This window comes from Austrofundulus limnaeus, unplaced genomic scaffold, assembly GCF_001266775.1.
Source record: "Austrofundulus limnaeus strain Quisiro unplaced genomic scaffold, Austrofundulus_limnaeus-1.0 Scaffold63, whole genome shotgun sequence".
NCBI classification, from domain to species: Eukaryota; Metazoa; Chordata; class Actinopteri; order Cyprinodontiformes; family Rivulidae; genus Austrofundulus; species Austrofundulus limnaeus.
Window position 1 is genome coordinate 453,961 of NW_013952465.1, and position 12,932 is coordinate 466,892.

General features: G+C 36.4%; 1 protein-coding gene across 3 annotated transcripts in view; it reads left to right on the forward strand.

Annotated features, from left to right (window-relative positions):
- The window catches only part of plcb4b (phospholipase C, beta 4b), an 85,283-nt gene that overhangs the window by 2,600 nt on the left and 69,751 nt on the right, over window positions 1-12,932 (forward strand). For all 3 annotated transcript variants that reach the window (XM_014009891.1, XM_014009889.1, XM_014009890.1), the window contains exon 2: window positions 4,067-4,112. The gene's annotated coding sequence lies outside the window, so the exon portion shown is untranslated. The remainder of the gene's footprint in view (window positions 1-4,066; window positions 4,113-12,932) is intronic.

Sequence of the window (12,932 nt, forward strand, 5' to 3'; positions counted from 1 at the left end):
TTTGGACGTCCTTCGTCACGGCGCTGTGACGTATGCGGCCGATGAATTCGGCCTTCGGAGGACCCGGCCGGCTGTTTTGGACACAGCCTATGGAAGCGTTGTTTGAAGTGCGGAAGTGGGAGTGTCAAAAATGATAGGAGATTCATAAAGCACGGAGGCCAATTTCAAAGTGTTTAAATAGGCTATGAGGTGGAGTCACTGTTGATATACTGTATATACAGCATTTTCATAACAATTGTAGTTAACTCATTTTATTTTTGATTGTGGTATAGAATTGGAACAGGGGTGCGCCATCCGGGCCAGCAAAGCCTTCTCTGCTGCCCTAAGCACAATCAGATTCACTAGTTTCTATTTTAGAATATTTTACATTTATTATAATATTTATTAATATTATTATTAGGATAATATTATTTTTGAAACATCTGTTCTCTTCGTTTCACAGCTTTTCTCCTGGCTGAGCAGATTTAGAGCTTTTATCCAATCAAATTTACTTTCTGTCTCAATTAAAGGCCTAAATGCACGGCCCGCCACTGGAATTGAAGTATGTGCCTGGAAAACACATAACCCCCACCCTATTTTAAAACTTAGTTTACACAGCTGTATTGTTATGTTTTAAACATGCAAATTCTACCATTTTATTAGTTTAAGGATAATCCAGTAAAACAAATAAAGGGCTAGCATTTCTTGAGGGAATGCATATCACCCCACCCACTGCTTTTCCAGAGTTTAAAACTGTCCTGTTGAGAAATGACAAAGTTGTAACTGTTTATGTAGCTCAAAACATTTTGCTCGGACCGTAATTGATGGAGTTGTAGTCACTTGTGTTTGCTGAGGGTGATTAGTTATAACGGCCATCTTAAATGTGAATCAGTTGTAGTTTTGCTTCCTTTGACTAATATCTGAAAGTTTAATTGAAAGTCTGTTCATGAGATATTTTGCTAACAGAGTTCTCTACAATAGTTAATAACAAAGTTTTATAAACAGATCTTGCACAATCAGTTAGCTCTCAGAGTACAAGCTGGGGTTGACTCTACCTCACCAAAGTTCAGGTCTGCATCTGTAAAAGTGAGTTGTAGCTGTGGCAGCCATTTTTAATCRGAATGACTCTAAAAGTTAATCAGTTGTCGATGTACATCTAATTAAACCTGCAAGTTTCATTAAAATCGCCTCTTGAGATATTTTGGTAACAAACACACTAGTGTTGGTCAAAATCGTATTGTTTTAAAATCAGTTGTCAGAAAAACTGCCAAAAATTAATATTTGCTACTTTGCAATAGAGAATTTGCATTTCCTATGTGGATCCTTAATGCTAAAATATTTTTGCTGAATAGCTAAAAAAGTTTAAACTAGTCTGAAATAGCTTAAAAAATTAGCAGAAATTAGCACTAAGAAACAAAATGAGAACATATAAGCTGAATTAAACACTAAAATTAACACAAAAAGGGGAGTTTAGCTGAAAAATGAATGAGAAAATGAGTATTTATTTACTTACGTACCGTAGATTCTTTTAATATTCACTAGATAAATGTGAGATGAAATAATATGCACTTGGATTTTTTTTCTTCTTTTTTGTCTGACAGACAAATTGAGAGGTTGTGTTGCGGTCAGCTTTACCTGGATAAATGTCAACTTTTTTTTAGTACATTTGAACCGTATTAAATTGAAAAARGCTGTATTTATGTAGCTTCCCTGCTGCTAAAACCATGAACAGGTTTCTATTTTCAGAGCACGTTTTGCCTTGCACAGCAGGACGTAGAATTCATATTTTCTCAGAAATACTTTTCAGGTGACTCCAAATGTCGATTTGCACTGCAAACAGGTCATAATWTATCATTTGGATTTTGTTTGGCAGACCTGAAAATAAAATGTTCATTGTTTGCAGACGGTGCCTGAAGGCCTATTCTGTGTCCATATAYATTTATATTATGAGTTATGTTTGCAGAGAGACCCAATCTGCAGCTCGTGTGCATTTCATAACACTGTAAATGTCGTTTTTCTCAGCAGTTTTAATAAAAGACCACAGAGTGTGTAAGTGCTCATAYAGTAAAGTTAAAAGAGGTGGTCCAACACTCCTTGTTTCAAACCGTGTTTGTTCTCTGCTGCCTGTGAAAGTTTACCATCATTATGTGAGGGAAAACAAGCGTTCCTGTGGTGGTGATAGAGACAAACACTAAGTACACACAATCTTTCACCTGCAGCTGAAACCCAGACTGGGAGGCACTTTGATGAATAGACGAAGAAGCTTAAAGCCCAGCTGAGAGTTTGCTCCTGTTTTTAATTCTATCCTTTTTTGTTTGTTTGTTTGAAAGAAATGACGTAAAACTTATTTTTGCACTCTGTGGTTAGAGCCTATTTTTGAGATTGATTTTTTTAATAATCTGGAAGACCTTAGATCTCAGCTCCTGGTCAATTTAAATGCACTTTATGTTCAAAYATTTTTCTGAAACTTGTCACTTCTGATCTGGCTGATATGCTCACATTTTTAAAAAAGTTTGCTTTTGGACTCTGAAGAGAAAGAACACAGCAATAAAAAGTGATGGTGATGCAATCYAATCTAATGGTTAGAGCTTGATAGATTCAAGATATTTTGCAGTTTACTGTCAGATTGTTTTTTATTCAGCTTGTCACAATAATCAGTTAACTAGAGCTTCAGCTCCTGGTTGAAAGGACAAAGAGAGTAAATCATCTTTAATGATTTATTACCTAGAATTCTTTAGGAAAATGCACATCACCCACCACATTTCAGACAAGAAGTGACAGAGTTCTGCTTGTTTTGGTCAAACTTTGTAGTAGAAGTTAATCGTGATSTCATGCCACAAGATGTGTTAGTTCTTGAAGTGTGTATTGTGAATCACTCTCAGCTACTATCACATCAAATTTTAGCTTAAATATGCTAAATGGATTTAGTTGTGGTGACTGTGTGCTTATTTTAAATGGGTTTCACTTTAAAAGTATCATCAGTTCAGATCCAGTTAATAATTTCTGAGTTTGGTTAAAAGTTAAAAGAACCATCCGGTGGTTCATCGCATATTTTGCTAACAAATACACTCACAGATGTGAGCAAACAACAGGATACATATATTTTTCTTGTTTAGATGTTTTGCATTGGAAGATATTAGAGTATGTAAAGCTGCAGGCGTGTGTTACGATGACTTTAAGATGTTTATCTTTTAATAGTGAAAAATTGTTTTCWCTCTTTTTCCACTGTGGCAATCTTGCCAACGTTATATTGATTTCCTTGGTTTATTCTAGTGAGACTTCAATGAGAATTTCTTGCTTCAGGACGTTGGTGTACTCCATGCTTTTTTCCTCTATTTTTTTATGTTGCACTTCTTTTTTGTCCAGATTAGCAGACTTTTCTCCACTTGTAGTAGTTTGTTTTGATGAAGATGTCAGGTCTTTATTCTTGTCAGTAACAGGATACAGATCAGCATATTAGACTCAAAAGACTTGACTTGTAAAGAAATATATATTGCACTCCTAGCATTAGGTTTTATTTAAAATTACTTATAAAAAGCAGATATAATCAGTCAAAGTTTGATATGAACCAAACGTTTGTTTTTGTGGTAGGAGTAGGTATAAAGATAATAAACATTACAGTACAGAAGGGTTCTCAGTGTGTGGGGAAAGCATGTCCATGTATTAGTGTCAGTACTGGCAATCATCCACAGTGAGTTGGAAATATCAGCATATTGTCTCTTGGCAGAAATCCAGCATCAAGCTTGTTTAGTGTAGTTTCTCCTCAGCAGACGCCTCAACAAAGTCGTCCTTATGGATGCTTGAACGCCTCGCCAACAGATCCGAGTGTGGACACTGCAGGAGGTAGATGGAGTAAAAGGCCAGCAGACGAGCAGCCTGGCACACCAACCGACATACTGGTGTTGTGGTTAAGTCGAGAACATGTTGCAGCTCGCCCCTTTTGTTTTATCTTTGGCAGGGAGAGCAGTATGCACCCATCTTTCTTAGATTTGAAGAACTCAAACAATTAAGTTCATATTCAAGCCTTTTTAATTGATGAAATTCTCTCCCTTATTTCTTACTGTTTGTCCTTTTTTTTTCTCTGCAGGCAGAGACATGAGCCTCTCSCACTGAACGATATTGATGCTGAACTGGTGAGTTTTTGTATTTTTCAGTCCTGATTCGGTTCTTCCTAACAGCCCCACTGGCCCTGAACCATCTGGTAACAATTGCTGAAAAGACTCTGCAGAATAAAAGCTGCTACTTCAGTATAAGTTTCTTCTGTCCAGACCATCGGTCTCCTTCTGGCACATTAATAACCCAGCCTCCCTTAGAAATTACTACATTAAAATGTACAAGAAACATACGACCTCCTCCTGCCTGTAGGCGTAACGTGATAAGTTATGTAATCTCTATACATGCCCCATCTATCTTCATCTCTTTTGTCTTGTTTGAGGAGACCTCATTAGCACATGCAGATGCTTTTTCGTCYTGAAYGTTTAAAATTTCAAACAAGTTGCGCTGAGGGCCGGAGACAGCACACGTTATGCTGAATGATGCAAGCAACAAAGCTAATTTCTCACAGTATCATTCATGCGATGTGTTTCGTTTGCTGGTCCAGTGCCAAGCATCGCTCACTGATAAGTAGGTTGTTAGACTGCTGCTGCTGCTGCTGTATGCTTCTGTGTGCTCTCTCCTGTCAAGCTTGATTGTATAATGAAGTTGGGATGTGATTACTTTTTGGAATGTGTTTTATATCAATTATATACAGTATTCTACATTATTAATGTGTAGCATGGATGCTATACATCTTATTGACTTTTACAGGCTTTGAGTGTTTGTTTTTAGRGAATAGGCAGTACATTTTAATCATTCATAAAGTGCATTTGTTTAATAAGCACGCTGTCACTTCCATGTTAGAATAGATAACAGGAAAACAGATTTACTTTGCTAATGGAAAGYAGTCATTGAATTGGTTTAAAAAGATTGATGATATCAGTTTGAACGTTTTTTAAAAAATAAAAGCAGGACCTGACATGCAGGTATTCATGTATTAAACAAAGACAAAACACACAATAGGACAAATCAAGACGACAGAGTGGAAGACTAAACAGTAAGCAGTGAATATTCTGCCAGGACACTCAAAGTGTCAGCTTTCCACTGAGGGTAATTGCTCTTTTACTCATGTTTCATCTTTAAATTKATATTTTTTCCATAATCTTATAACAGACAGGGTCCTCTAGAGATCATTTAGGAAGGACTCATCTTCACTGTCTTTTTAGTTTAATGTTATTTATAGTTTGAGGCATGGGCTACAAAAAATGTGTGAAGGAACAAAATGTCTGAATTCAGTTTTAGTTTTGTAAAAACTTGTTCAAAATGCCCAACTTTGGTAAATAAATTGAATTCTGATTCTGGTCTAAGTATTTTTATATACAATGAATTTAATGTTGTGTTGTTGGGGTGTAGAACATGCAATCTACACAAAGGAATAAAATTAAAAATATTTAAAGACAAATACAGTATATAAAAAGTCGAGAATATACTGGTAAATATGAGAATGTAGACTAAATAAACTTACAAAACTTAACTTTACTGCAGTACGCACTAGACATCAGCCTGAAGAAGCATAAGAGAAGATATCCTTTAATATAATGTGTAATTGGGGGGAACAACATAACAATACGATGGGACAGAAAACAAAGAAAAATAACTAAAAGCATAATGGAACTCAACCTGGCAAAATATGAACAATAAATCATTTAATTTTTGAAATTATCTTTTAATATGAAAATATGCCTTCCATTAAAATGGATGTAAAAGCAAGGTAAAGTAATTATTTAGCACCAGTGGCAGCCAACTTGGAGGTTTTATGAAGATAGTCTTGCTTTACAATTACTGTTGAATACAGAATTCTAAGACTTTTTAAAATGAGATGTTACAGTGCTTCAAATGTAATTGTCCATATAAAGGTCGTTTTTATTAAAGGAAGTGTCTATGGASGCTTCAAGTTCCTCCATTTCATTGTAAACACTAGTAGGGCTCTAAAAAAGGAACTTAGTTTTTTTTGACAGTGAGTAATAACATAACAGCATGCAATAACAGTTGTTCAGGTGACTGAATTTGATTCAGAATATTTTAGGARGTTATTTTATTATAAAAGGTCAGAGACCTACCTCCAAATTGATTTCTGATTTAAAAAACCTTCATCTTAATATGTTATTGTTTTACTCTGCCCTCCCCATTTTTGTCTAGATATTATTTACTTGTTTTATKTTTCRGATTGYACAGTCTTGATACTTTGATGGTTGTACAGCTTTTATACTTTTTTGTTCCAAATTTTTGTATATCCTTTTCTGATTGTATATATTTTGATTTGCCTCTGATTGTACAGCACCTTGTGAATCTATTTCTTTGAAAGGTGCTACGTATATAAATAAAATTTTACTTTACTATAAAAATACTATATTATGTAATTTCTTGCTGATGACAGTAGTTATTTATAGGGATGCCAGCCAATTTTGTTTTTTCACTAAAATGGACCACCGTTTCATACAATTGACATTTCAAACCAGATAAATTTGAAAAGGTTACTACTTTGCACCCATGACCTTGGCATATACATGTATCCCTTTGTACATACAACCTTGTGTTTATCCACTTGACCCACTTGACACACCAAATCCATGCTGCCCAACACAGGATCAAGCCGTTTTTTTAATTTCAGATTAAAAAAAAATAAAAATATAATACAATAAATTAAATCACCTGCAGTGGGGTAAGTGTAACCACTTAATCACAATTTGTAAATTATGCTCCTGTCAAGTATATATCATTGACGTTTTGGTGTTTTGAAGTGGGCGCTGCTTGTATGAAAAACAGATAAATCACAACCTGACTTGTGTCAGGGATAACATTATAAATTATTTATATCGGCACAGATTTCCTTCATTTTGGGAGATCGGCTGATACGTAGAAAAGATCGGCTTCTCATCTACCTCCACAAAGGTCTGAAAATCAGTCCCCTTTCAAACTACTGTGAGCACTACCTAATGTTCAGTTAAAACAATTTTGTATTGTTTCAAAGGTATTGTTCAGTGTTTTACAATAAAATAGGATTGGAACATTGAAGGTGTATTGTGACCTTCAGAATCAGCTRGGGAGACTTTTTAAAGATTGGCCAGAAAACTGCAATCGGTGCACCCCTAAAAATTAAATTATTTAGGGAGCATACTGCAGATTTACAAAAATAAATAAATAAATAAATGAGACCCAGGGTTTAAAACAATCAGGTTGGTGGACAGACAAATATATATTATCAGTAAATATTTTGGTGATAATCGGAAAAATTTGATTCATCTCTATGATGTGCAACAAATCTCTGTAGTATTAGTTCCAAAAGGTAGTTTGGAGCCCTGGCTCGAATGAAGGYCAGTTATTTTATATTAAAACAGAAAACCACATTGCTCCACACAGTGAAGATGCCAGTGCTATCAGCAGCAGCTGTCATGCTTCAGCACTGACTGGAGCATCAGTAGTGTCAACACACCTAATCTCCCACAGCAAATATTTACATAGATCCCACACCCTGAAACACTGTCACACCCCGGCTTCATTTCTAGACGTCATCATTCACAGAAAGCATGTTTGTGTCTCTTTGAGCTTAACCAACAGTTACTTTGTAATGAACATGTATCTTTGAAGTGTATATTTGATTTCTTGAAGTGAAAGAAACTTTATTATTACTATTAATACGATTATTATTTATTATTTAAGTTTTTATTTATAGAATGAAGATTATCATGTTTTTAGTCTCATTATCGCCCGCTGCTGAAAACTGATTATATCTTTTGGTCTGTCTGTTATCAAAATGTCTCACGATCCACTGGAAATATTATTTATTTATGGACGCACATCTAGAATGTTTTCCCATATGGAGTCAACCAGAATCACGATGGCTGCCAACTGACCTTTTAAAACACAAGTATTGCTCTACATCAATTTTAAAGTAAAGACCTAAAATGATTAGGAGATGCAAATAATCCCCAAAGCATATGCTGAGCCCTAACAGATTGTACAAGAATTATATTTGAAAAAGTTAATTGGCATGAACAAGCTTCTTGCCATATGGTGTGAGAATGAGCATAACATTATTTTCAAGGTTTGGTTACAAACGACTTTGACTTTTTAATTTCTCAACATAGAAGATGATCTTAGTCTAAAGACTTCAGAGACCTTTAATATTTATAATATTTTTATTATTTTCCATTAAAGACATTTGAAGAAATGTTTAACAGTGTCCTTCAATTTGTGAACTCAAATCGGAGTGATTTGTGACAAAATGTTGTCATCAAAGGCCAAAGGAAAGACAAGAGACGGAACTGGAACTGTCAGAGGTAAAGATGTAGAGGTTCTCGTTGCGAATGAAGAGAATGGACAAGGTTAGGAATGGGATGATCTAAAGTTCAGCCCTTGTTAAATAAAGTTAAAGAACGGTTTAGTTTCACTCTCTGCTCGACTCAGCCCCAGTTTGTCTCATCTTCAAACACAGCTTATCGTGTCAGCCCTCGCTGGTTCAGACGTCGTAAAGCTCTGCAGCGTCATGTCTTGCTGCTTAAAAACACAGATCAATGATGAGAGCATGTGCCGTCACTACAGTGTCTCTGAAGAGGGACTACAATGACAGGGTATTCTTCGCAGACTCTCAGCCAGCAGCAGACTTGGAAAGGGCGGGGGGNGACAGCAATGTGAACGCAAAGAGAGGGAAACGTTCACTGTTACGCCAACAGATGGGAGCTGCAGTCACTGAGTCAATATTTACTCTTTCTTGTCAAGGAATTGGCAGCGTTAGCTTAGCTGAATCAGTAGCACGCTGCAGGAGGATCCCAACGGGTGTGAGAGGCTTTGAGGAATAAAAACAGCACTTTGGCCATGAAGATTGTTTCTTGGCTACACGTGTGGGACTAAAAATACATCGGCTCTCCTCTCTGCTCTTCTGTTAAATGCACACTCTCTTGCAATGTGCACATTCACTTTACCCATGGCTCAATCCACTTTGGGATTACATGTGAACGTAATTTGCACTTCCAATTAAACTGTCGACCTTCGCTCCAGAATGCAAAGCTTGACTTTGTACCATCCTCAACTGGATTGCTATTATTACCAAGCCAGGCCAATAATAGAGAATTTTTTTCTTTTACAAAACACCAATGGTCACTGAAGTCAGCAAAATTCCAATGTTTATCACACATCCTGATGTATTTCAGAGACAGATTTACCAAATAAGGTTACTTTCTGAGCTGTTGATTTGTTTGTAACCCAATAAGTGTTCTCAGTTACTTTTTCCTCACACTTTAATAAGAAGTTTGTGACATAAATAAACCAAACAAACAGACAACACTGTCAGAGGATGATTTAAGATGCTGAAAGCAGCAGAATGCATAAAGCTAGCCAGGGTTAGCCCAAAAGCCTCCAACCCAGCTCCAACACATGACTCGCTGGCCAAATCAGATGACTAGATAAACAGCAGGAATGTTGCTTCTTTCTCTCTCTGCAGCATTGTTCTTGTCAGTTTGGAAAAGGAGAAAGAGAGATGGTGTGTCTGTGTGAAACTGCATTGATTATATTGTGGCCATGAAAGTGTGGTTAGGTCAGTTTGGGCAGGGGTTATAGAAAGCCAAATGTGAWTATGATGAATGAAAGGGACTGAAACGTGGCTGTGAGTTGAATGTAAGTGCATTATTGGTCCGACAGCTAATGTACAAGCTAATATTTAGTCAACATTTAACAGATTAGCTTGCCTCTTAGCCTGCTCAGCTACACTAAACAGCAGAACAGAGAACATGTCACAAACGTCTTTATTGTATTATTGGATTGCATAATCGAATGGCCCTTCAGGGATTTGCCTGGTTCAGTGTAGAAATCTTTAACTGGAATATCACCATGTGTGCATACTGTGGATTTTATTGGTCTTTTTTACAGAAAATGTAGCTTTTATTGTTGTTTTGTCAAAGATTTGTCAGAGTTCACAGTCCTACAAATAAGAAGTACAGGCAAGAGCATCAAACAGATGTTAGACAACAAAACACAGCATAACAGGAACACTTATTTCCTCATATCTATTTCTAACCACTGCCAAATATTTGTCACAGGGCTCCAATCAATATTTCATAAGCCTTTCCTTTGCATGTCGTTTAACAGTCCTGTCTTGGCTTCTCACAGAAATCCATTAGATGGCTATCATAACAAACTGTGAAAGTAAAATAAAGTGTCACAATCCAAGTGCATCATGAGAGGTAAATCCTTCTCTGGAAATGGTGGAAGACATTTTTTCTCTAAGTGACTTTATGTTATCACATAAAATTTAGATTCAATACAATATTTTATCTCCCAATGAGCTGTTTCTTTTATCGCTGTTTATTCTTTACTTGGATAATTCTGAGTGTCTTACTTTTTGAATTAAAAATACAAAACGGATGGGGTTACTTTCACCTTAGATTTTAAATTAAAATGTTTTCAGACATCCATTTAATAACGCAAATATGTAGAAAATTTGATAGAACACAGAATCCACTTTTCTGTGCTCTTTCATCTTGTTTTTTAGGGGAATGAGAATGGTCTTCAGGCATATGTTTATAATGCAGTGGGCTCTACATTATGTGTGATAAAGTGTAATAAGGTCTTTAGAGAGGCTGTTAGAGCAGCTTAATTTTTTTAGGGAAAACCCTATATGCCAATTACTAAGTGTAGTGAAGCCATGATTTCCTTCAGACTTGTTAGTAGGTCATGCAGTTTACTAATTTTTCAAAATGATATGAAATGCTAATACAGTGAGAACTACAAATAAAATGTAAAAAACACAAGCAGCTTCAAAGGGATCTGATTTCAGGTCTTTTATTATTTATGTATTATAATCAAATCTCAATCAAATTTCTGCAATGTCTTTGTATGAAAATTTGAACACCTGCAACAGACAAATCAACAAAAAATAGCCACTAAAAATATACAAAACAACAACAAAAAAACCCCCAAATAATATAGACTAAAAAGGAATAAAACCTAACCATAAACCAAAACATAAAGTAACCAAAATACTAAAGATACTAATACTCCTTCTCATGCACAACAGTGATGTGTAATTTACTTCTTCATCTGCAAAGCTCATGTCCTATTTAACACAGACGAMCAAAAAGAAAGACAAACCCTGTTTTACGTAGTCAAGACCTGAAATGGGCTTAAGTAACATTAAAGTGGTGCATGTTTGCAGCTTTGTGCAGAGGCTACATCCCACCAGTATTTCAGGTCATACCAGCACAAATTATACTGTGTAATGGCTACAAGTATTAGCTAGGGTTGAATGGCTTCCTGTTATTGGTTCCTGCTAATGCAATCCACTAATTAGCTAGCATAATGGTGGAAAAGGAGAAAAGTGCTTTCCCTGTGTGTGAGAAAGATGTGCATGTGCCGAGAGACCCCGACCTAATTTTGTCCTCATTAAAGACAGTTGTCCATCATTCTCCAAGGCCAGCGGATTAATGTTTGTTCCGTGTTGCTTCTCTATGACTCACTAAGCAATAAATAAATAAATAAATAAATAAATAAATCCTCCCTCTCACCTTTTCTGTCTGCCTGGATTTTACTCTTGCTGGCTTCCTGCCGCCCCCCTGTGCCCTCGGGGAGTCGGCTTCTGACAGCATCGCACAGAGAAGATAAAATTGAAAAGTCAAAGTGGATGTGAAATGTTTTGGTGTCTGTGCAACTCTCTTTGTCTGACTGCCTCCTTTTTTTTTATTGTTCTCAGTTTTTTTTAATCTAAACCTTCTATTTCATTTTGTCTGTTTGAAACTATATGGGCTATTCAAGATTGCTTGGTTGCTGAATTCTTAAAGGATTTGTCAGATCACGATTATGAGAGAACCACTTCTTCTCAGGTTTCAAACTAATTGCCAAGTTTCAGTAGATGGGACAAATCAGCCTACAGCACAGCCAGACAATTTTCATATGGGTGGCCAGACTGAGACCATTGGTCACACAGGGGTGGCCCAGACAATTTTTTTTCCTACTTGGCAATTTATGAAGGATCTAATTGTGATTCTTGGTCATTCTCTGATTTACTTACACAGGCAGTGCCTTAATTGTATAATTACACCATGAGAATTACTTATTTGAGGAGTGCAGTTGAAAGAACATTCTTTGCTAAAATGTTATTAACAAAGCAGCGGTTGTATTAGCCACTGGGGTGGCCAAAGATTTTTCTGTGATGGCTATGGCCACCCCTTGGCTCTGCCCCTGCAATCAGCATCCTTTACTGTCAGAGAAAGGGAAAGTTTATAAAAACTATAAAACTTCTGAAAAGTAAACTCCATGCTGCATGAAAAAACACAAAAAAATCTAAGATTTTAAGGCATAAACTCTATAAAAGGTGTAAAGACTGTAGGWGTATGAAGAGTTTGCAAATACATTAAAGTGTTTAGACAGCTCAGACCAGACTGAGATGGTGACATGTCCAGAGGAGGGACAGTGGGWRTATTGGTAGAAGGATGTTAGAGATGCAGCTGCCAGGRAAATACAAAGAGGAGATATATGATTGTAGTTCGAGAGGACATGGAGGTACAGTAGTTGGGGTGAGGAMGGAGGAGGATATCTCCTGAAGAGGGAACAGTCGAAAAAAGAAAAGTGACTTCAGCACACTCTGAAGTTGAACATTCGGTGTTAAAATCTGAAAAGTCATAAATGTAATTGGAATTGTGTTCAAATAAAATGAAAGAGACCAAAATGCCAGTTCTGTTCTGTAAAGTCCAAGTTTCTGTGACCCATTTAAACAATGAAAGATGCTTCTCCTGTGAAGTCTGTCTCAGCTGTAGAGCTTCAAAGAGAGACAGGTTTTCTTCCTCATTTCACCAAAATACATTGCCTTTGTGCTTTTCTACACATTACACACACACACACACACACCCACACACACACACACACAC